Source organism: Carassius auratus, chromosome 34 (assembly GCF_003368295.1).
Source record: "Carassius auratus strain Wakin chromosome 34, ASM336829v1, whole genome shotgun sequence".
Classification (NCBI taxonomy): Eukaryota; Metazoa; Chordata; class Actinopteri; order Cypriniformes; family Cyprinidae; genus Carassius; species Carassius auratus.
Genome location: NC_039276.1, coordinates 22190333 through 22212372, shown reverse-complemented (window position 1 = coordinate 22212372; position 22040 = coordinate 22190333). Strand labels below are relative to the sequence as shown.

The 22040-nt window shown below is 35.4% G+C and overlaps 1 long non-coding RNA gene across 1 annotated transcript in view; it reads left to right on the top strand.

The window, feature by feature from the left end:
- The first annotated feature begins 213 nt into the window (after positions 1-213).
- Positions 214-22040, top strand: part of LOC113053536 (uncharacterized) — a 42335-nt gene continuing 20508 nt past the window's right edge. Inside the window, exons 1-2 of the long non-coding RNA XR_003277238.1 lie at positions 214-445; positions 21815-21912. This is a non-coding gene — a long non-coding RNA (uncharacterized LOC113053536). The remainder of the gene's footprint in view (positions 446-21814; positions 21913-22040) is intronic.

Below are 22040 nucleotides of genomic sequence, written 5' to 3'. Positions count from 1 at the left end.
AGTATGTGCATTTTAACAGAGAAGTCTGTGTAAATGTTCTCTAACTGCACAGTTTCTGCTCTCACACATTATAGACTACCACTTTTTTTAGCAGTCAGCTGCGTACGGTTTTATCTTATGCTTGGCTCCCTGCAGTCGCTTGGCTTGATTCCTGTGCCGTGAAGTGGTCTAAAGAGTTTTGCATGGAGTGAAAGGGTTAACCCTTCACTTGGAGACCAGCTACTGGCTTTGTCACTCTGTTCTTTATGTGGATAATTAAGTCACTTTAAAGCAATCTTTTGTTTCTTTTCTTAGGTGTGTAATGAGGGAGATCGCTTCAACACGCACCCAATCAGAAACAGCTAATCTGACCATATTGTTTGACAAGTGTGTTCCTTACTGCTCTCTGCCACAGGAGATGTAATCTGAAACAATTATGCCAATTCCTCAGAACAGTATACTGCGGGTAAGTAGCTTGTTTTCCACCTTCGTCAGGTTACATTCAATGGCCTCTCGAACGCCATCATCTAGAATGTGAGTCTCAAGAGTTAGAAGGTAGTTAGCCGAAGTTTATGAGCTGAGAAGCAGCTTCTTGGCTGCTTTGGTTCATGCAAGAGAAAAGCAGTAGATTACAATTCATTCAGATTTTGTTTTAATATAAATAATTCATAGGAATCTTAACTTACTTAGATATTATCATCTTCATTTAATCAACTAAATTCCTTTGTCCCCTCATTATCAGAGTTTCCGGGCTGGTTTAGGCCCATATTTTAGACATCAAACGGTGTCAACAAAATGTCTTCAGTCAAGTTTAGTTAAATGTCAACAACAAAATAAGACAGAGGTGTTTTTGTTATTTTGTCTTAAAGTTTAAAGTGTGTTAAATATTATTAAGCTAGGATTTTCCCTGCTGTTCTTTGTGTATTTTAAGTACCAATAACACAATGGTGTTGACGTGGATCAGCATGATCGTTTCTATGTAAATTACACAAATGCCTTTATTTATATTGTGCTTTTAATCATAAAGGTTGTCTAAAAGCAGCTTTACGGTATCAAAGAGGGAAAATAGTGTGTCAATGCAGTTTTCACTACTTGTCCAACTTGGGCATTACGATTCTCTCCATCAACAAATGTTTCCACCCTGTGTATGTATGCCATACTGATGTTTATGCTAATTTTATTTTATTTATTTTGTCTTTGTCATTCTTCGTTTATCAAGCAACACTGTGCTACAACATGCAATTAAGTGTTGGAAAATATGACATGCGGTTTGCAATTAAGTATATGATTTTTATTTATTTTTTGTAATAAAAACTTGTCACGTTTATGTTCTGTTATGTGGACATTTATGTTGTTAATTATTTTAGACTCCTTGGGTTGTCTCAATTTCAGTTTGTTTGTCATAGTTACTGGTTCATTGATTATGCTCACCTGTCCCTTGCTTAGTTCCTCATTTACTTCTGTTTATCTATGCCTTCAGTTTTGAAGCATTTATTGTGTTTTGCCTTTTAGGGCCATTTAATAGATGTGAGGGGCTCAGTAGGGTACTTCTAAGCCTAAAATAGACTTGGATTGACTTTTTTCAATCAGTACTGTCAAGACATCATTTTCCTGGGGTTCTAGAGGCATTTACACTCTCATGATTGGCTGACAAATTTCTGGCAGAATTTATATGATCGCATTTTATTGTTTTTCTCTGTTGTCCATGACCCTATCAGTATAAAGCTTATCATATGTCCTGAAAAGTCCCTTGCATTCAAGGATTTGAGCATGGCCCACTCTTGTGAAGTAGACATTTCTGTTATGTCTGAGTCTTACGTCAGAATGTTGTGTCAAATCTCACAGATGGCATCTAACAGGACCTGAAATATCACAGACAGGAAGTGGACCCATGGTTGTCAAGAACCGCTGCCTACCCAGACTAAATTTAGCTCCCTGTTGAGCTCTTAAACTTTATCACTCCTGGTATTTGTCCTCAATGGCAAATTAACAGCCTTCGCCCTTCACTTGGATTTCCTTTCAGGAGACAGAGCTTAAATTCTTTCTAACTACCCTGAATTTACTACTGTTCTGCTGTTCACAGGACAGAATGAATGCCGGGACTAAAGTAGAGGAGATAAAAATTTATGGTATCTTGCAATTTAATGGTTGAAAAGATGCAATTTGAAAGATCATAAATTGTGAAGGAGTGCATGCTCCATTGAGCTTGATTCAGTGCTTGCTGTTAGAAGTTGATTTGCGAGTGTCTGCAGAGTGTGATTAACGACCCGATGAGCCCGAGCACGTTACCACTAATGCTGCTCATTAGAATAAATAAAATAAATTGACTGCAGCTCTATGAAAACTCTGTAATGGTTAAAAATCAAAGAACATCACCCGCCAGCCCGGATTTAGCTCCTGGGTGCCTGTCGTCCCCTCCGTCATGTCTGTGGTGACAGGGCCAAGGGGGAACCTGCAGGACCCGGCCGCGTGGGGAAATACGACCGACAGGGAGGAGAGAGGATTGTTGCGTTGACTGGTAATCACATGTCAGGGGCCTTTTTGCTCAGAAAACCATTTGAAGAGAAGGGAGTTATAATGCATGAAATTGCATTTCAAGCTGATGATCGCTTGGTCACTTGAAGATTACGCTTGTTGCTATTGTTTTTTTTCCCCGCTCATGAGTGTGTGCTCAGTGATTTAGCCCTCTCTGCTGTCACTCATTTGCAAGGGGAAAGGCCTCGGGAGCGGGGTCCTTTTAGATGGGACTGTTCAGACTGATGGAGTCATTGAGACTGCGGTGCACTGGGTGCTCACAGAAAACATGGAAATCATTCGAAGAGAAGTGGAAATAGACTGTGAATCCAAACTGATTTAGACTGAAATATTTTTATTTTCTTGATGGAGAAAGGTTGTGTGTTAAGGCTATGATCCTTTGCTCTAAATCATTCCCTTTTTTGGTCTTTCTTTCTCTAATTCAAGATACAAGGAGCTGTACTGGCATGTGAAAACATTGATATATTGTATATTATATACACATATATAGACTTATAAACAGACTTATTAAGTAGAGCTTAAACAATGGATTTTCTGTCTTTCTCCAGGTTTATTTGAATGAATTTGCCAGTTTCTTTGTGGTAGACAATTGATCTCTGAGATAAATTTCCCAACATATTATTAAAATCAATGCCCAATAAGTCATTTTACGCTGTACACCTATTTGATCCAGTCAAAATTACTTTTTGATTTTTCTTCATCGGGCCAGTTTCAATGACAGTGAGGTCAAAGGTCGTGGAGATCCTGATAGCTAATAGTTTCCTAACCATAGATTCAGATTATGGATAATGATGGCGTGCTCTGGAAACGAGGTGAGATTCCACACATGCTAAGACTATTGACATTGTTGATGGATTGTCTTATTCATTTATTCATTACAGTTAAGGTGAACCTTCTTAACTATCATTAAAAGTCATTAATGCACAGCTTCTCGTGGCAGACATTATTTTATTTTTATTTTTTTTTACAGTAAATTTTGCAGATAACATAGTCCTGGTTTCATAGACATGGTTTGGCCTAAACCAGGATTAGAACATTGGTTAAATTAGGACATTTAAGTAATTGTTTTATAAATATGCCTTACTAAAAAAAACATTACTGGTGTGCATCTTAAGACAGAACAAAGGCACTGACATGTTTTAAGATCAGTCAGTGCAAGTTTCTTTCAGTTGAAACAGCTCAGATTTACATTTTAGTCTAGGACTAGGCTTAAGCATTGTCTGTGAAACTGTGGAAAAATGAACTAAATGGCCACTTAAGTGTACTTAAAGAAAGACACTTTCATGGCTGGTCTGTAAAGTAGTTAAGTACAATTTGTAATGATGTCAAATGTGCAATTACACCCTAAAGCACATTTTAAATCATTATGTTTTAGTTTGTTGTCATGATTTAAAGAAGTACACTTATGTTGATGTGCTGACTAACATACTAAAGAAAGCATGTGTAAAGCATTTGCTTGTAATTGAATATTGCATATAAAGTTAATATATTTTAAATGTAATTTGCAATTTCTTCCTCACAAATGTGTCACTACAAATATATCTAAATACATTACATGCAATTTCGATAGAAATTACATTAAAATATATTTTAATTTACTATAAATGCTTTTCAACATATTGGACAGTCCACTTTAACCATATTTCAGAGATAACAGAAGTAATTATGAAATTACATGTTAAAGATACTTAGCAGCCTACTTACATGGGTCTTATAACACTCGTAAATATAACTCATTGCATTTAATATACATTTAAACTATAACACATTTTCATTTTATTGTAAATAACATGCATTGATTTTTATTATTATTATTTTAATGTTTTTGCTGTCTATTTCTAGTAAATAACTCGTGGTATCTTTAACTGTAGCATGCAGGCTCACACAGTGTGTGTGTGTGTGTGTGTGTGTGTGGCGGACTGATCCTCCCTGTTGTTGTTTTTTCTTTCTTTAAAAAAATCGTGTGGTTGTACCACAACATTTATGGCACATTGCATGAGAGAATATCAGGATACCCTGAAGTAATTAAAGAGGAATTCATTTCAAATTTGATGTTTTGTCCCTTTGAGGATTTCCCGGGATAGTTCCTTTCAGACGAAGAACAATGTGCTCAATGACTCGATTATGTTTGTTTGTATTTATTATGTTGGGAGCGCTGTAAATAAGCCGCGTTCATCTGTTGCCAGCCTAAAACTTCATATCTGAGGGTTGCCAAATGACAGGGTCAAGCAGTCACTGACACACAGTGTTTGTCATATTGCGCTAAATTTTGTGGCATGAGGAAACAATGGCACATGGAAACGAGGGGAGAGTTAATTCACAGTTTTTCAGGGCTCATTCGCACACATTTGTTCGCCAGGTATCAGAGCTTCAGGTTTACCGCGAGTGTAAATGGCAATCATGCAGTACAATGCATCTGAATAGTGTTTTGTTTTACAAAACAATCCAAATCCAAAAGGAGCATGTCGTAATGTGATGATTTATTGTATTGATTTATTTTGTTTCTTTTTTGGGAGGTGAGGCGGTACATAGTAGAATGTGTTTAATGCTGCTGGTTTAGTACGATTCACAATTGCAGATAAGGATAATATATAACTGACCAGGTTATGCAGAGGCTGAACTATTAAAATGTCTCTGGAAAGAATAATAATAATAAATAAATAAAAACTGCTTAAAGGAGCAATTCTTTTCCATGCAAGAAAAATGACAAAAGCACCATATAAGTATCATAAAAGTTGTCCATTCTTCTCGTACACAACAGCTTTGCATGAGGAACACAATAACATTTCAGTCGTTTTTCCTTCTCTTTAACCAAAGCACTCAAATCTCAAGTTCTGTCATACTCAGTATTTGCCATCTCAAAATGTGCAGATTTGTTGTTGACGACGTTGAATGCCCAAGGCATTCTGATTTGAATGTCTGCTTTGCAAAGACATTTGTAAGCTTTTGTAAGTCGAGTTTCAATGAATAACGACTTCAAGTTTTCAGACTACATAAGGACTTGAATTCTTCAGAGACATAACTTCGGAAAATTTAAAATTACTTTGTAATATTGCCAAATTAATTGTTTTACTTTAAAATATATTTTCAATTATGTTTTAAAAGTAATGACATTGTCATTTAAAAAAAAAGTACACTTATTTTATGTGTTGACTGAAATACTAAAGCACATGTAAAGAACTTGTTATTCAATATAACACTGAAAGTCCATATGTAAAAAAAGTTAATACTAAAATGCAACTTACAAATCGTCCCCTTGGAATTATAAGGTTCTATCTGCATACTGAGTAGTTTTGAGATATTAAGCTTTAAAGTTTTTGTGTTCCATAGACTTCTGTAGATAGAACCTTTTTGTTTTTTCAATAAAAAAAATCCCAAAATGTACACAACTTAAAATAAAAAATCACATAATGTAAATAGATTGTCACAGAATAAGAATATGTGAATAACTCAATTTTGACTAAAATGTCAGATAGAACCTTATAATTCCAAGGGGACGAAATGCGTAATTACAAATATATTTAAAAGCATGACCTACTAAACGATACTTGTATAAAGCACTACTACTAGCTTTCTGAAGTTCAGCTAACTTCATTTAACATACGTTTAAACCATAGCATTAATTTAATTGCAAATAACGCAAGCAGTTTAGTCAGAAAACATTACTTTCAGTTACTTGCACTGAAGTATATTATATTCTTTTAAAGTATATTATTTCCATAGTAGGGACTCTTAAAAGCATGCACTTGTTTTGTAAAATACTTGTTTACAAAATTGCACTGCTTTTTTTTTTTTTACGAGTATTTAGTACTCATCAGTAGCACATGCTCAAGTAGGCCACACGGGCCTTTTTTAATGCAAATCGGTTTTCGGAAAAACGCTGTTTTCTTAACGAAGTCACATTTAGCAGCTTTTGTATTGTCTATCACTGTATCGCTGGTTAACCTGTGCCACGTTTGTTTGAACAGGCAATTGAGCGCCGCTTTGTCCCGTGTGCGTTCTCAGCGGCAGACTCAGTTTCACTGCGAGGTCAGAGAGAAACACGAGCAGGTAGAGCGCGGGGGCGACGGGTTGAGAGGGGCTTCTGTTCTAATCGCACCTCGCTCCAAACTTTACCCAACACTCTCCTCATCATAGTGAAGTGGCAGGTCAGCGCCGCTGTGAATAGACCTCATCAGCGAGGGCCAGAGATCAAATCCTCACATTACTCCAAGCACAGTCACCTCTACGACCCCGCCAATATCGCACGCCTAACGCAATTATTTGCAATCAGCAAATGTGTGATTCATTATAAAAGATTTCTTACCCCGATATAATTTGCTATTGTTCGCAGGGGGAAAAAGCCACACAAAGGGCCTTTTTAAGTGTTATTGTAGAGAGCAGAGCCCTTTGTTTAAGACACTTTCATATTGCGGCAGTTAAAGTCTGATTAAAGTCTGAAATGGAGAGATGAAAATGAGCTCGTGTAATGTAGCGAGTCTTGCTGGGAAGGAAATGGCTGGGGTTCTCGTACACACTCTCTATGGAACTGATTTGTAAATAGACTTTTTGACAAAAATCCTACAATTTCTGTATCGTTTTTTCCTGCCGGTATATTTTTCTCCTGATTGTAGGTGAGAGAACCGCTGGGATATAATCAGACGCCGTGTTTACCGGAAAGTTTGTCTCTCTAAACTGTGTCGGAGAGACTTGGGATATGCTGGATTATATTTAAGAACATAAATATCAAACTCTCAAACTGTTGTTTGTTAAGTTTGCTTTATCAGCACATTTTCTGGGGAGTCACATGTCATTTATCCATTGCATTTACTTTGGCATTTAAAATCAGTATACAGAGTGACAAACGGTTCAAAGACACACAAACGTCCTGCGTGACTGAACGTGTAAATTTAATGATGCACGGACAGATTAATGGTGGTCGCGGATGTGTAAGATGTGCAGAGGTTAAACATGTCTGTTGCTGTGCGTTTGAAACTCTGTCGTTCTGATTTTGCTTGTGTGGCTCATTAACGATGAACAAATATCTTCTCATTTGCATATTTCTCAACCTCTATCCATACGGTTTCTTTCTCTTTTTTTTTTTTAACTGCAAAGACTATCTTCTGCATATCTCTGCCTTCCAGACTGTAATGCAATTATGCACACTTTTCAAGAAACTGCTTAATGCGTTGCAATTAAGCCTGTTTAAAAAAATGAAAACCTGTTCATTTCAGGTTTTAAGGGAACTGCTTATTTAACAGTCTCTATCATACTTGGTTATCATTTGGTGGAAAGTTAAATTTAACGCTCTGCTTTTCTATAAAAGAAGGAATTGCTTCTAACTTTTGATTTGTTGCAACATAATCAGAAGGGAAACTGTGCCTTTCTGCAAAACTCCAGAAATGTACCTGAATGCATACAGTTCTCTTCAGTTTCCAGCTGAAATGAACACTAGTGGAAGTAAAACAAACAGTATTTCTTTGCACAGTACTATGTTAAGACCTCAAAACACATTTAAGATGATTTGTAAACGAATACATTTTGATGTTTTCTTCACATAATCAGCTATGTGTTGCTTTTCTGATGTTGTAAACTTGCTCAGTAGCTCACCTGGTACTGCTTTGCACTTGCAATGCAAAGTGCTCAAGTATGAATCCCATGAAACAATTCACGTAAAAAAAAACTTAATTTAATGGACATTTCATGTCTGAACTACCGCAATACACACAACAACCAACAACTTGTAATAAAGAGTTGTTACATTCATGTTCATCTGTGTATGCTTGTACCATCACATTTCAAAGTGCCACAAAACTTGAATAAGCAGTGTGATATCAATGTAACTTTTTTTTTTTTTTTTTTTTTTACAGAAATGTTGCGTTGGTTCCAATGAGCCTGGATTGATTAGCATCTAAATATGCTTAATTTACCCCTAATTGTTTTTAGCATTTACTCTCATTGTTGTATTGGAGAAACAGTTGAGATTGGGATGCTATCTCACATTTATAATACAATTACTTTGTCTTAGATTGGTGAGTTTTTTTTTTTTTTTTTTTTGAAGGTATACTTTTATTCAGCAGTGACACATTAAATTGATCAAAAGTAACAGTAAAGACATGTACAGTATACTGTTACAAAATATCCTTTTTCCCAAAAAAGGTTGTTCTTTTCAACATTCTATTCATCAAATGATTCTAAAAACAAATATAAAGCAGCATAACTAAACCAGAGATCTTTAGTTAAACAAACTTTTGTTTTCCTTCAAAATCTTTAAATATAAGGTGGACCTTTATGCAGCATTTTGATTTTAATTCACAATAAAATTATTTTTTTCACACACTGAGATGTACTCTGTGTAACTCTGAGATCTTGGTTTGGTAGATGTTAGTGGTGTCAACAATAATCAGTCACTAAATAGCTCACAACAGTGGAGATGACTCTAATTAGCAGGCTGTTCATGGCTCTGAATGAGTGTGTGTGGGAGAGAGAGAGAGAGGAAGGAAGCTGTCATCCGTCAGGAAGAAGAATTCACAGTCCTTCATAAACATGTGTGTACAGTAAACTAACTTCACCAACTTCTCTGTAACTCTGGCACTCAATCGCATCCTCAGCTATAAGAATATGAATTTTTAGCTAAAAACCAGGAAAGAAGTTTCCAGAAAGAAAATCACAATTGAATGTTTATCCTAGACAGCAATGAAACCAGCCGAGACTTTCTCTAAAGCATTCTCTCCTCATGTTTCTGGTAGTAAAAGTAATCTCATGTCTGCTCTATTATTTATAGAGATCTCAACGTTTTGAACTGTTCTCTGATTTACTAAGATACCAAAGTCTGCAATATATATATATATATCTATATATCTATATATATATATACATATATATATGATTATTAAATTTTGAATATGGTTATTTTTCTCACAAAAACACATGGATTTGCTACAGGAGGCCTTTGTTCAACCCCCAGAGCCATGTGAGACACTTTTTATTATGGATGGATGCGCTTTATTTCACTTCTTACGGACTGATGCACTGCAACTCCCACTGAGTGCCATTAAACAGCTCGGAAGATTAAAGGCCAATTTTAATATAAATCCGACTGGATTCATCTGAAAGAAGAAAGTCATATACACCTAGGATGACTTTGATGGTGAGTAATTCATGGACTAATTTTCATTTTTGGGTGAACTAACCCTTTAAGAATTTTAAATGTGCTTTAGTATGTTGCTTAACAAATCAAAGTTAGTGTTATGAACATGTAAAATTTACTTTAAAATTTACTTTAAAATAAAATTACATTACTAAGTGCACCTTTTAAAAGTGTACGTAAGTTTGTTAAGGAACATAGTCATGAAAGTGAAATCTGTCTAAATACACTTACACTTTGATTTCATAAAGTATCTGCAAGTATTTTAAAAGATTTGAAGTACACTACAAGTGCACATTCGATACAATAAAGCACACTTCTTTTTCACAAGGGGGATTTTAAAAAAAGTGTCTGTAAAATGCATTCATGTAATCTTGTCTATCCTCAGAATAGAGCTCAACAATGTCTCACGTTGTACTCAGATTTTCCAAAGTTTGCAATCAAGTCGGAGATCGCTCAATATGAACACAAACATTAATCATCGAACTCTTTCCAGACTAAAAGATCTGAGGAGTTTTAAAAGAAACATTAGAAACAGAATTGATCCTTGGCTAATGTATTCTTGTATTAAACAGTAGAGCATGGTGCTAGCAATGCCAGTGCTGATTGATTGAGTTATAGCATTGTTTTTGATAAAAACATCTGCCAAATGCATGACTAAGAACACCATTAAAGGAATAATTGGCCCCAAAACTTTTTTTTTTAACATTTAATTATCATTTATTCATCCTCGTGTTATTTCTTAACATGTATGAGTTTCTCTTTTCTGTTGAACACAAAAAAAATATTCTGAAGAATGCTGGGAAACAAACAGTAGGAAAGGAACTGTCCTTTTATTGGAGTTCTTAGTCATGCATTTCACAATAAAGTTTTCTTTTATCATTTTATTGATATTTTCAGTATGTCTGTTTGCATGACATGATGTTCAATTCAAGCAGCACTTGGAAAAGATGGTGTCATGTAGCTACCTGAAGGTAAAATGGCTATGTGTGTGTTTAAGAGCCAGACAAAGAAGACGAGAGTGTTTTTGCGTCTGTGTGTGTGTGTGTGTCAAGGCCACAGTGTTGCAGGGATGTGTGTGGGAGGGGACCGCCTGTCAAGAGAGCTCACGGAAAGATAACAATAAATGTCTAATAATGACAGTTAATGAGCTTGATTAAGTTGATTTGTTATGGAAAAAAATGTGAGGGCAGAGGAGGCATGTAGGCACCGTAATAAGAGATTCATTTTAATAGATACAAATTCAGCGGGGTTTTAAAACACAATGGAGCTGCATGGAAAATTAGCTGGAAGTACAAAGGGACACTAGATTAATTCTGTCACAGACACATTTCTCATAATTGCACCAGCCATCTACCGTCTGAGTTCACCTGCCGCTTATGACTGTAAGATTTATATTATTTTATTCGCTTTTCCGAGAGACTGACAGAGGGGGGCCAGAAACATTGGCGTGAAGTTTACACGTTTGTCTTTTATCTTTCATGCCATCCTCGAGCGAAGTTGTAGTTCGGTGACATTTGAAGCAATGTCACATCCAGCTGTGTAATTATGTTTTTTTCCTCATGCACAGGGACTATTGTATACCTGCTCTTTTATACGCTTCACCTGCCTGCCTTCCAACCAGATGAATGAAACCTCCACAATGTCTTTGTAAACAGCTTTCTATCATTCTGCTCCACGCCATTTCCTCAAACTTTCACTGAATGTGTTTGAATTTGATATTTCCCCGTCTGCGTGAGGGTGCATCACCTTTGGGGAGGTTTAATTAGGAGAAACCTGTTGAGAGAAATTTCCAATGAGATGGAGTGTATTGAGAGCATTCAGATCCTCATCATATTCCCCCACAGCCGCATGCGTGCGTGTGTGTGTGTGTGTGTGCGTGTGTGTGTCTTGTCTCCAGAGGGACTGGTTTAATTGAATACATTAAAGGGCAGGAGAGCTGCAGGCCGTATTTATTTGCTGGCTGTCTCAGGCTTGTTTAAATGAGACCCACTGCTGCTTGAGCTCTGAGCTGGGCTCCTCTGGGTGATGCTCTCTGGGTAAACACTCGCTGTTTAGCTGCCATCAGTGGCGTGTTCCTGTTATCCTAAACCTTATTTATAAATATAGCACCCTTGAGTGGGAAAGACACTCTGTCAGCCAGTAAAACAGTCAAAGCCTAACCGATTGGAGATGTGCACTGCCTTATAGCAGTGAGAGTAAGAATGAGAATGAAGAGGTTCATCCAAATACAAATTCAAAAATATGTTTTAATTTTATGGAATTAAATAATTTACTGACTGTAATGTTATCCCCTACCTTTATGGTTAAATATTAATGAGTTTGAGTGTACACAAGTGCGAATGGGATTTGAGAGATACAGCACAAATAAAGATTTTCAGCAAAGATGACTTAAATGTTGGGATTTTTCTGATACGAATGTATTGTATGGCTTCAGGAGGCATATGAGCTGCTTTATGATGCTTTCATGGTATTGTTTTGTCATTTTGGAGCTTGACAGCCTCAGTCACTATTCACGTTAAGAGCAGCTTGGACATTCCTCTGACTTTTCCTTTTGTATTTCAATAACATTTCAATAATCACATGGGTCTGTAAATCTGTTGTGATAAGCATACTGTATATAAAACTGTAATTACTACAGAAATAAAACGCTTTCATAAAAAGATCACTTGAAATCAGAATAAAATATAATATAGAAAATAATATTTAAAAACTAAAAATCAAATGTTTTAGCACAATTGATTGCATGTTAATTGATTATACAATTAATTGAAAATGTATTATAGTTTAGAGAGTTTTTTTATCTTAAGTGCATCTTTAAATGTGATTTCATAATTCTGTTGTTTTTTCTTAACATGTAGTTTCTAAACATGTAGTGCTTTACATGTGCTTTAGTATATTAGTCGACGCATCAAAATAAGTGTACTTCTTTAAAACATGTCAAAAGGTTATTCAAACATAATGATTAAAAATGCAGTTTACAGTAAAACTTACATTTTTACATCATTACGAAGTGTACTTAAGTGTGCTGAAAAACATAGTCATAAAATTTCACTCTCTTTATTAAATTGCTTGTTTGATTAACATTATATAAGCTGCAAGTTAAGTTTAAAAAAAAATACTTTTAAGATTTTGCATGATCAATACAATTAAGTGCACTTTTAAACATTTTTTTTTTCTCTAAAGTGTCAGTGGTTACTGCTTTATCTGTTTATTCAGTTATTGTAGATGACACAAATATAGTCTTCAAGGGCTTATTAAAAGTGTGAACCTTTAAAGTTTGCAGACAAGTGTTGTGGTGTGGACTGGCTGATTTGTGTTTTATCATAAGGTCATAATTCACTGCCGTCCTCCTGGAGTCTGCTGCATTTATCACCCCTCAACACGAAACATACCCCCCCACACGCATGCAGATTAACACCCCGCCACAATCTATCTTACCACAGCAAATTAATGCACATCGCAGCATGCTATGCCTCATTTTTGTCATTTTCTAGTCCACTGAATGTTTTGTACTTTTGTGAAACTCGCAGACTCTGACAGGTAATTCACTCGCTGGATTCGAGGGGTTTGTGTGGGCTGCTGAAATGAAGCTAATCATGTCTTTATTTCTAGAGAAGGGGAGTGAGAACAGGGCTCTTCTCAGACATTCTTTACCTTTACACGGATTTCACTGCATCCCAAATATCAACAGAGATCTCTCTAATCACAGACATAATATAGCATTCACCATAATAAAGTGACGTTTTCAAGAGGGAATAATTGAAATGTAAAGCAGGACTTGATTTGATCCATCATGATAGTGAAACGTGGGCGTCCCATACCATAACACCTGTGGGTTTCTGGGGCTTTTGCAGTTGATTGTGAAGTGGAAAATGTGTTTCCCTATTGTAATGTTATTTTTAATTTCAAATCTTATTTGTCATTATTGCAGTCACGTTATTAACGCTAGCTGTCAGTATTGTTTTGATGTGCACTTGTTATGTGCTTCAAATCTTAACAGTATTTAAAAAACTGTAGTCTGATAATATAAATGTTTCTTTAAAAAGTGCACTTTGTAATAATGTCAAATCAAATGTTTTAATTCAAGGTGCACTTTAAATCATTTCAATAATATTTTGCCATGCTTTTAAGTACAATTATTTTAAGTACATTTAGTAAAGTATTGTACTGTAATTTTAACCGGTGTGTGTTATTCGATATTACATTTAAATGAACTAAACAGCGACTTCATCGTCAAGAATGTGTAATTACGCATATATTTAAAAACATGACATTTAAAATTATAATAGTTTAATTTATTATAGTTTAATTGCATTAGAATGTATTTTAGTTTACCATTTACGCCAAATGCCGTATTTAAACATATACAACAGAATTATGAAAATAGATATAATGATGTACTTAAGTCCTACTCAAGTGGCTCAGAAAATAAGCACTTTTAAGTATCTAACTGCACATAATATACATTTTTATATATAATACATTTTGTATTATTGTAAAGAACACACAATTTAGTGTCCAAAACATTGGATTTTAAATATTAGTATTAGTATGCTGGTGTACTTGTTTTTTAACAAAGTTTTTTAGCAAGGCTGCATTATTTAGCCTTTATTAGGCAAAAACAAAAAATGCTAAAACAAAACAAAAAATTCAGAGACATTCAAAGACCTTTCAGTGATTAACATTATTATTATTATTGTTATTTATTTATTTTTTATAACGTGTACCACTGCATCAGAGTCCATTTTCATAAAAAATAACTCTGAAACTGCGGGTATTTTTCTTTCTTTTTTCCTGAAATTAATCTTGATTTTCTTACATTTATATTTATGTATTTGGCAGATGCTCTTATCTAAAGAGACTCTCATTTGATTCAAGCATTTGATCAGTTCACATCCTCTGGTATCGAGCCCATGACCTTGGCATTTCCAGCCCCATGATTAACTGTTTGAGCCACTAACTTTTCCCAACATTCATAAGAAGTAAATTATTGTTTTAATTACCCTAGTGAAATAAGAGTGAGACCTCACACATGGTCATGTTTACCACAACACTTAATGAAGGTTTTATTTCAGATGTGCAGGAGTTTGATCTGAGCTTGACTAAAAGTGTGACAAACCTGTCTTATCTTCTCCATGAGAGGCCTTTAAACCTCTACACTGTGTGTCTGTGTGTGTGTGTGTATGTGCGTGTGCATGTGTGTGTTTGTGTAAAGTAGCACAATTTAAAGATCACATCCTTTGCAGTGTGGAAACAGTGGGCAGTTTCAGAGTGAACTTGGTGATTAGAGAAAAAGTGTGACGCATTTATACTGCGAGTGTGTTTGATAATGAATAAAGATTCGAGCTTTAGACTAGAATTATAATTTTTTGTGCCGGCTGTGGCTAATGTAGGCAGCGTTTAATCACCCTCAGTGACAGCAGCGAGTGCCTTCATTTAACCTTGACTGAAGATCATGAATTTGAACGCTTTTAATTGGATACATCATTTAACTGAAGGAATGGAGCACATTTTGTGCAATTCAAAGCGCTGTGATTGGCAGACAGGGGCAGTAAGGCCTGGCACTATTAAAGAATATCTGTACGCACTGCCCTTGTCACCACACACACGTGATAGCGCTCTGTTTGACCAATAATACACACACAGCAACTCTACTCACTTCATCTTGATTTGAAAGGTGCTGCTGAATAAGAACACACACACACACACACACACTTGACATCTATAAAGTACACAACAGAAGTCATAGACCACTGGTTTTGCTTCAATACAAAGATTTTACATTGGCATCATGTGACGACCAAAAGTGCTTCTCTTTAAGTAAACAAAAATGTCCTTAATATCAAAGATTGATTTATATATATATATATATATATATATATATATATATATATTTACCAAGAACTGCATAGGGATGGAAGTCTATTTCTAGTTCAGTATAAAAATAAAAAAACATAAGAATGATTTGAAACTTTAACATTTGCAAAAATTATCATGATTGCAAGCAACAAATATTGATCTTGCAAAGTCACTTAAAGTCCCTCAACTGCAGCTTTATATCTCACAATGTGAAATCATATCTTGCATTTGATTCTTTTCTCTTTTTTTTTCATTGTAGGAATGGAAGCCTGTTTCTGCCTCTTTATATCTCGCAATTGCAAAACGTATCATAATTGCAATGATAAACATCAATATTGTAATGACCTCATATCCCACAATTTTGGCTTTATATATCAAAATGTGATTTTCTCTCACAATGTGACTTTTTATTATTTATATTTCACAATTTCTGAACTGTATAGTGATGGATGCCTGTTTCTGCCTCAATAAATCAATCAACTAATCAAAATAGATAAATTATGTCACAAAAACAAATTGTGACAAAGATTTGTAATTTTGTCACAAATGTGATTTTGTTAATCATAATTACAGCATTGTATATCACAATGTGACTTCATATCTTGCATCTGAAACTATTTATTTTTCTACAATTTAGAAAATACAGAAGAATAGACACAACCAACTAAGATTTGTAACTTTATCTCACAATTGTCAATTTTATTGTAATTTCAATGATAAATGTTGGTCTTGTATTGTGATGTCATCTCTCGCAATTGCAGTTTTGCTCTTTTTTGTGTGTGTGTGTGTGTGTTGTATTTGTTTAATTATTTTTTTTAATAGTTTTGTTTAATTCGTACAGTGTCTCACAAGTGACATGAATTTGTACCAAAATATCACAGATTGTCTGGGATGGACAAATGCTCTTTGATGTCAAATGTAAAATACACGGGAAGCATTTTCTCCTTCCTTCGAAAATTAAAGTTCAATTATTTGGCTGTCCTAACAGTGAATGATAATGTGGTTTATTTGCATTGTTTCCCCTGCTGTCAGCGCAGACCTGGGTCACGATCCACAGCTTTAGACTGTTTAGCATCACCCCTAATTGAAATGTTTTTAAATCGTGAGCTTTTCCTAGAAACCTGACGGTAATGACTTCGTCTCTCGTCCTCCCGCAGACAGTTGCCCCTGTGATACGTCCAAAACTGTGTCAAGTGGCTGATGGTGAAATGTGTTTCCAGACACCTAATTGTTTTCTTGCCTCTGAGAGAGGAGAAATTAATGTGTGCGTGGCGGCCTGGTCCTCTGTGACAGAAGCTAACCAGCCACAGCATGTTTGGTTAAAGAATCAAGCTCCAGGGTGTAATCTCATATTTTGCAATTACATTTTTTTTTTCCTGTGACAATTTTTTAATGTATTATTTAAATTATTTTAGCTCTGGGATATATTAGGGGTTTTTAAACAATGCATTACTTCTGGGATTTGGGGAGAATTCAGTCAACACGCTGCGCTTTTCCCTGTTTTACAGAAACCAACTCCTGTCCTGAGAGCAGAAGAATTAGTTACATTCAAATAGAAACAGTATTATATCAAACATGCATAACACTAGATAGATAGATAGATAGATAGATGATCCTTAAATGAAAGCTGATATAATGAGCACATAAGCTTCATTTCAATAGTTCAGACTGAATCAAACAGAGAATATTGAAGGACAATGAAATCATTAGATTAATTGCCGAACATTCATTCCTTCATTTTAATGTCTCTGCATGAGTGTTTTAATGGGTTTGAATCACATGTAAGAATAGAAAAAAAAATTTCACACCTTCAAAAGACCACTCATAATATTTGAGAAATAATATTGCGATTCATGTGCCTGCTAAATACAGTTAGTGTTGTTAAATGTGTCACAGGGGTTTGAACACCACCTCCTTGCTGTAACACACACACACGCGCACACACACACACACACACACACACACACACACACACACACACACACACACATATATTTACTTTCTTACAGATGCACACACTCATAATCCCTCATGTCAGAAACTCTATGCTAGTATGATTTCTGTTAATGTACAACCACGCAGTATACTTTCCCTAAAAGAATGAAAAGAACCATTATGTTTAATGCAATTTTAGTTGGAAATAAAATCAGGGTATGGCAAGATCATTTTATTATTAAAGGGGGGGAAAGACTTTTTAAAGAAAATTAATAAATTAATAACATTTGTGAAATTTTAAGATAAAATATTTATTTGTGTATTACTCTGTCTGTATGTGATACAAAAAGATGAATAAAAAAATAATTAATCAATATGTAATAATTACTAAAATAAATTTAATATTTAATAAAATAAATAAACACAATTTTCAGTCGGATATATAAATATACTGTATAAATAACAAAACTGTACTTTATATTATTTTAATTTAATGAGATTTTTGAGAGTGCATAAGAATATTGCCTAAAACTTCATATCATTATTAGATACAGTTTTAATTATTATTATTTATTTATTTTAATTTAGAGTATTTTTAATTTTAAATTATTTAAATGTTTATAAAATATCATTAAACACTCATAACAATTGAACTGCATACAAATTAAATTAATTAAATTTACTTGTTTGTTTTCCATCAATCCTTATCAAATATATATTTTTCTATGAATCAGGTATATTTCTATATGAATGGAGGGCTCTGGCGCGGGCCTGTGGTGTAATGAATTGAGGTGAATTGTGTGTTACAGATTATGAGAGAGCAGATTAATGAGGTAAAAACTAATGAAGCTTAGCAGTGCCTCACATCACAGCTGAGAGAGTAACGGATGAGCTCAATAAAACCCTCTCGCTCCCTCTCACACTCCTGAATAACTCCACACACTGCTGTCCCGTCTCCGTCATCCATGCACACATCAAACACAAGACCTTTTCCTCATCATCTGCAAGAATCTTTCAGCCTCGCAGTTTGTTTTTACTTCCAAAACTATTTTACTCTCGTTTAACCTAATTGAGAATCTAAAAAGCTTATTTTGCGTATGACATATAGATCTCCAGTAGCACATCAGATTGATTAAAAACAATCGGCATCATTTCCTAAGATGAATTACTGTGAAACTGATGATGATATTTAATGTAATTGAGCATCTGACACTTCATAAGTATGCTTTAGTATGTTTGCAAACAAAATATTCATATTTTAGTGCATTAAAATACTTTGATTTCTTATTTAGAAAATGTATTATATCATTTCTTTTTAAGACAAAGTGAAGAAAATTTAAGATAACAATTTCTAAACAATCTCCAATTCATTTTACAATAAAGAAAGGCTTAATACGGTTGTTCCCAGTCAACAGAATATGTAAATAACCATAACTTTTACTGTACCTGCAAAAAAAAAAAAAAGTGATATTCTTAAATGATACATTAAATGTTACATTAAAGGTTTACCAGTGTGGCTTTTCATTGACCAGCAAGCTGTCTAACCTAAAATATAATTTCCCCTTTGGTGGCCAAAACCCTCCTGGTTGATGAAACAATTTTAGACCACAAATAAGAGGCTTATATGCAGTGACACAGTTCAGTCTGACAGGTGTGAAGCCTGGCTTCAGAAGGTGTGCTGCATCAGAGCTCCCCCTCCAGGAGAAACACTGCACTGCATCTCATGATGCTCGCTCTCTGTAGTCATTTCTGTTCATCTATAAGCTGTAGTCAGAAATGTTTTAGGACTATAAGATTGAGTATTGCTCCGTGTATAATTCTATTTAACATTTTAGATTGTGCTTATTTAATTTCTAAATCTGTATATTATCACTAGCATCCTTCTGTGATTTTATACAAGATGTGAGGCACTTTTTTAAATTGCTTTTCAAAGTCTCTAAAACTGCCTTAATGTCACAGCAGAGAGAGAGAGAGAGAGAGAGAGATGCACTATTTATAATGTCATGTTATCTGGCTTGCTCTGAGGACTGCACTGTGAGTGCACTTGTGCTTTGTTTTGTTAGGGTGAGTTAGCAATTTCCTGTGAGATGGAACCACTGCAGTCGGGCGTCTCTCTCTCTGATAACGTCTCTGACATGAGCTGCTGTTAGAGTCAGCACACAGAGCTGGACTAGCACTGCTGGGGACTTGTCACACAATCCCAGAAACCTCAGAAGATCAGCATGCAGTCTAGTCCAGAGAGCTGTGACCTGCTCGATCACAGCGCTCTCACTCTTACTGCAGTATCCAGTATGCACACTGTGCATGCAGATAATATGCATGCATGTCAAATGACTTAATGCATTGGCTATAATGTGCAGTATACCACAGAGCCCACATCATTCATGGAACAGTATATCCCACAATGCATCTGCCCTTCCATTTCCAGTGTGACAAATAAACCTGAAGTAATATCAGTCATGATTTTGAACTTCATTTACTTGACCCAGAATAGAACGAACTATTCACTTAATATTACAGAATACATGCTGCTTGTAATTTCAAATAATAATAATAAAAACCATCACCAACAACAATAACAATAATAATTATTATTATTATTATTATCAAGTGAAACTAATTACTGACTAATTACTTTTGTTCAAAAAGACACTGCAAATGGAAAGTTGAGCTCATTGCATTATGGAATAGTTTTATCATTTAAAAAAAAAAAAAAAAAAAAAAAAAAAAAAAAAAAACACTTTTATGCATCCATACAGACAATTTGCAAACACACTATATGTAGAAAGTACAAATATTAGGCTTGCAATTCCAAATACATTTTTGCATTTATCAGTGAAAGCAATCACATAATTATTATTTTAAATATTAGTTTTTATGATGATGATGATTATTATTAACATGTACTTTTTAGTTGTACTTTTAGTGGTACCTTTGTACTTTTAAAGAGGCAGTGTTGTTTGAATATAAGGCGGTGTGCAGGGATGATGTGTTAACTGTCAGTGTAAAGGAGCATAAGATGCATACTAATATGTGTTTAGTGCATTACATTTCTGTGACTTCCATATTAAAGCGAAATGTAAATCTTATTATACTCTGTATTCTCATATAAACTAGCTAGAATCTAAATTCACCCCTTCTCTTCCTCCTGCTCTTTCAATCAATGTTTAACCGCGGGAGATTGTGTGAGCTGTGATCTCAAACAGAAGCACGCATCTGAACAACGTGGGCTCGTAATAAAAACTAAATATTCCACATATAATTATTAATCACGAATACAACAGCAGTCACGAGCACTCCTGCTTCTGCCAGTCCGTGCTGCAGTGCTGCAGTGTTTGTGTGGCCATCATCACACATAATCACGCGCAGAGCTCGTGATGCCCGCTGACCCCGCAGCGCGGGAAACAGGTAAGAAAAGCGCGCGCTCCCGTCTCTCCCGCGCTCATTTAGCGCTACGCTGCTTTTCATAATTAGCGCCGCGAGGCCTCATTAAGTTCGCTCTAATGAATAAATATTGTATTTCATAGCCTGATTACCAGATCAGCTCGACGCTGGAGCGTCGTAAACAATTATTTCCCTAAATATTCATCACCCTAAAGTGGATGATCATTGGTATTTAATACCAGTATTTTCGAGTGCATCTTTATTATGCAAATAAATACTTTTGAAGGTTTGATTCCTGCAGATCCGAAAAGATTCTGGGGGCATAGCCTGCACTGACAAAAGAGACCAGAATTGACATCAAATACAGTTACACTGCTACTACTGTACTGTAACTTTAATACCTTGGTAAAAACCTTCCACTAGGATCAGAAAATAAAAAAAAGTCAGAAAACTTTGTGGAAATGGCTCAGGATGAGCAGAGAAACTCTATGAGAAACTAGGTTGCCAGGTTTTCACAACAAACCCTCTCAATAGTAACTAGCCCAAACGCTTTTTCGTGGGGGTTCCACTGGTACAAATGGCGTCCCGGGAGGTTGTTTGGCGGGATTCCTTTTGGTAAAAGGTGGCTAAATGTCACTTTATTGCGGTTGCTTTTACCCGCGGAAATAAAAACAACCGGTGGCAACTGTGTTAAAGTAAAAACCGCGGACATGGCAACACTACTGAGAACATTTCAGCATGTTTCCCAAACCTTCTGAACCGATTCGCATTGATTCTTTGAATCATTCATCAATCATTTCTCTCAGTCAGTGAAACAGACAGTATTGATATGACAAACAGCGCTGGATGAAGTGGATACCGAAAACAAAGCTCTTATTTATCAGTTAGGCCTGAGTGTGGCCATTCACAGCAAAAGTGTTTGTTTTCCAGTGTGACCATATAATAAAATGAGCTTCTGTTGAACTTTTTGCTGTTTATTTTTTTCCCCACCAGATGAAATCCTCTGCCTCTGCCTGAATCCATCCAGGAAACCACTGATCAAGATCTGATGATGTTCAGACTGAACGTCCCGTGTACTGTGGACACTTTGGGTAAGAAAGCATCCATAACTGTCCACAGCTTCATACAGCACACTAACTGAACTGGTGGTACCATGGTACTAACACACCATCACACAGAATGTGAAAGCTGGATTAAGGGTTTTATTTCAGAAAGTCAG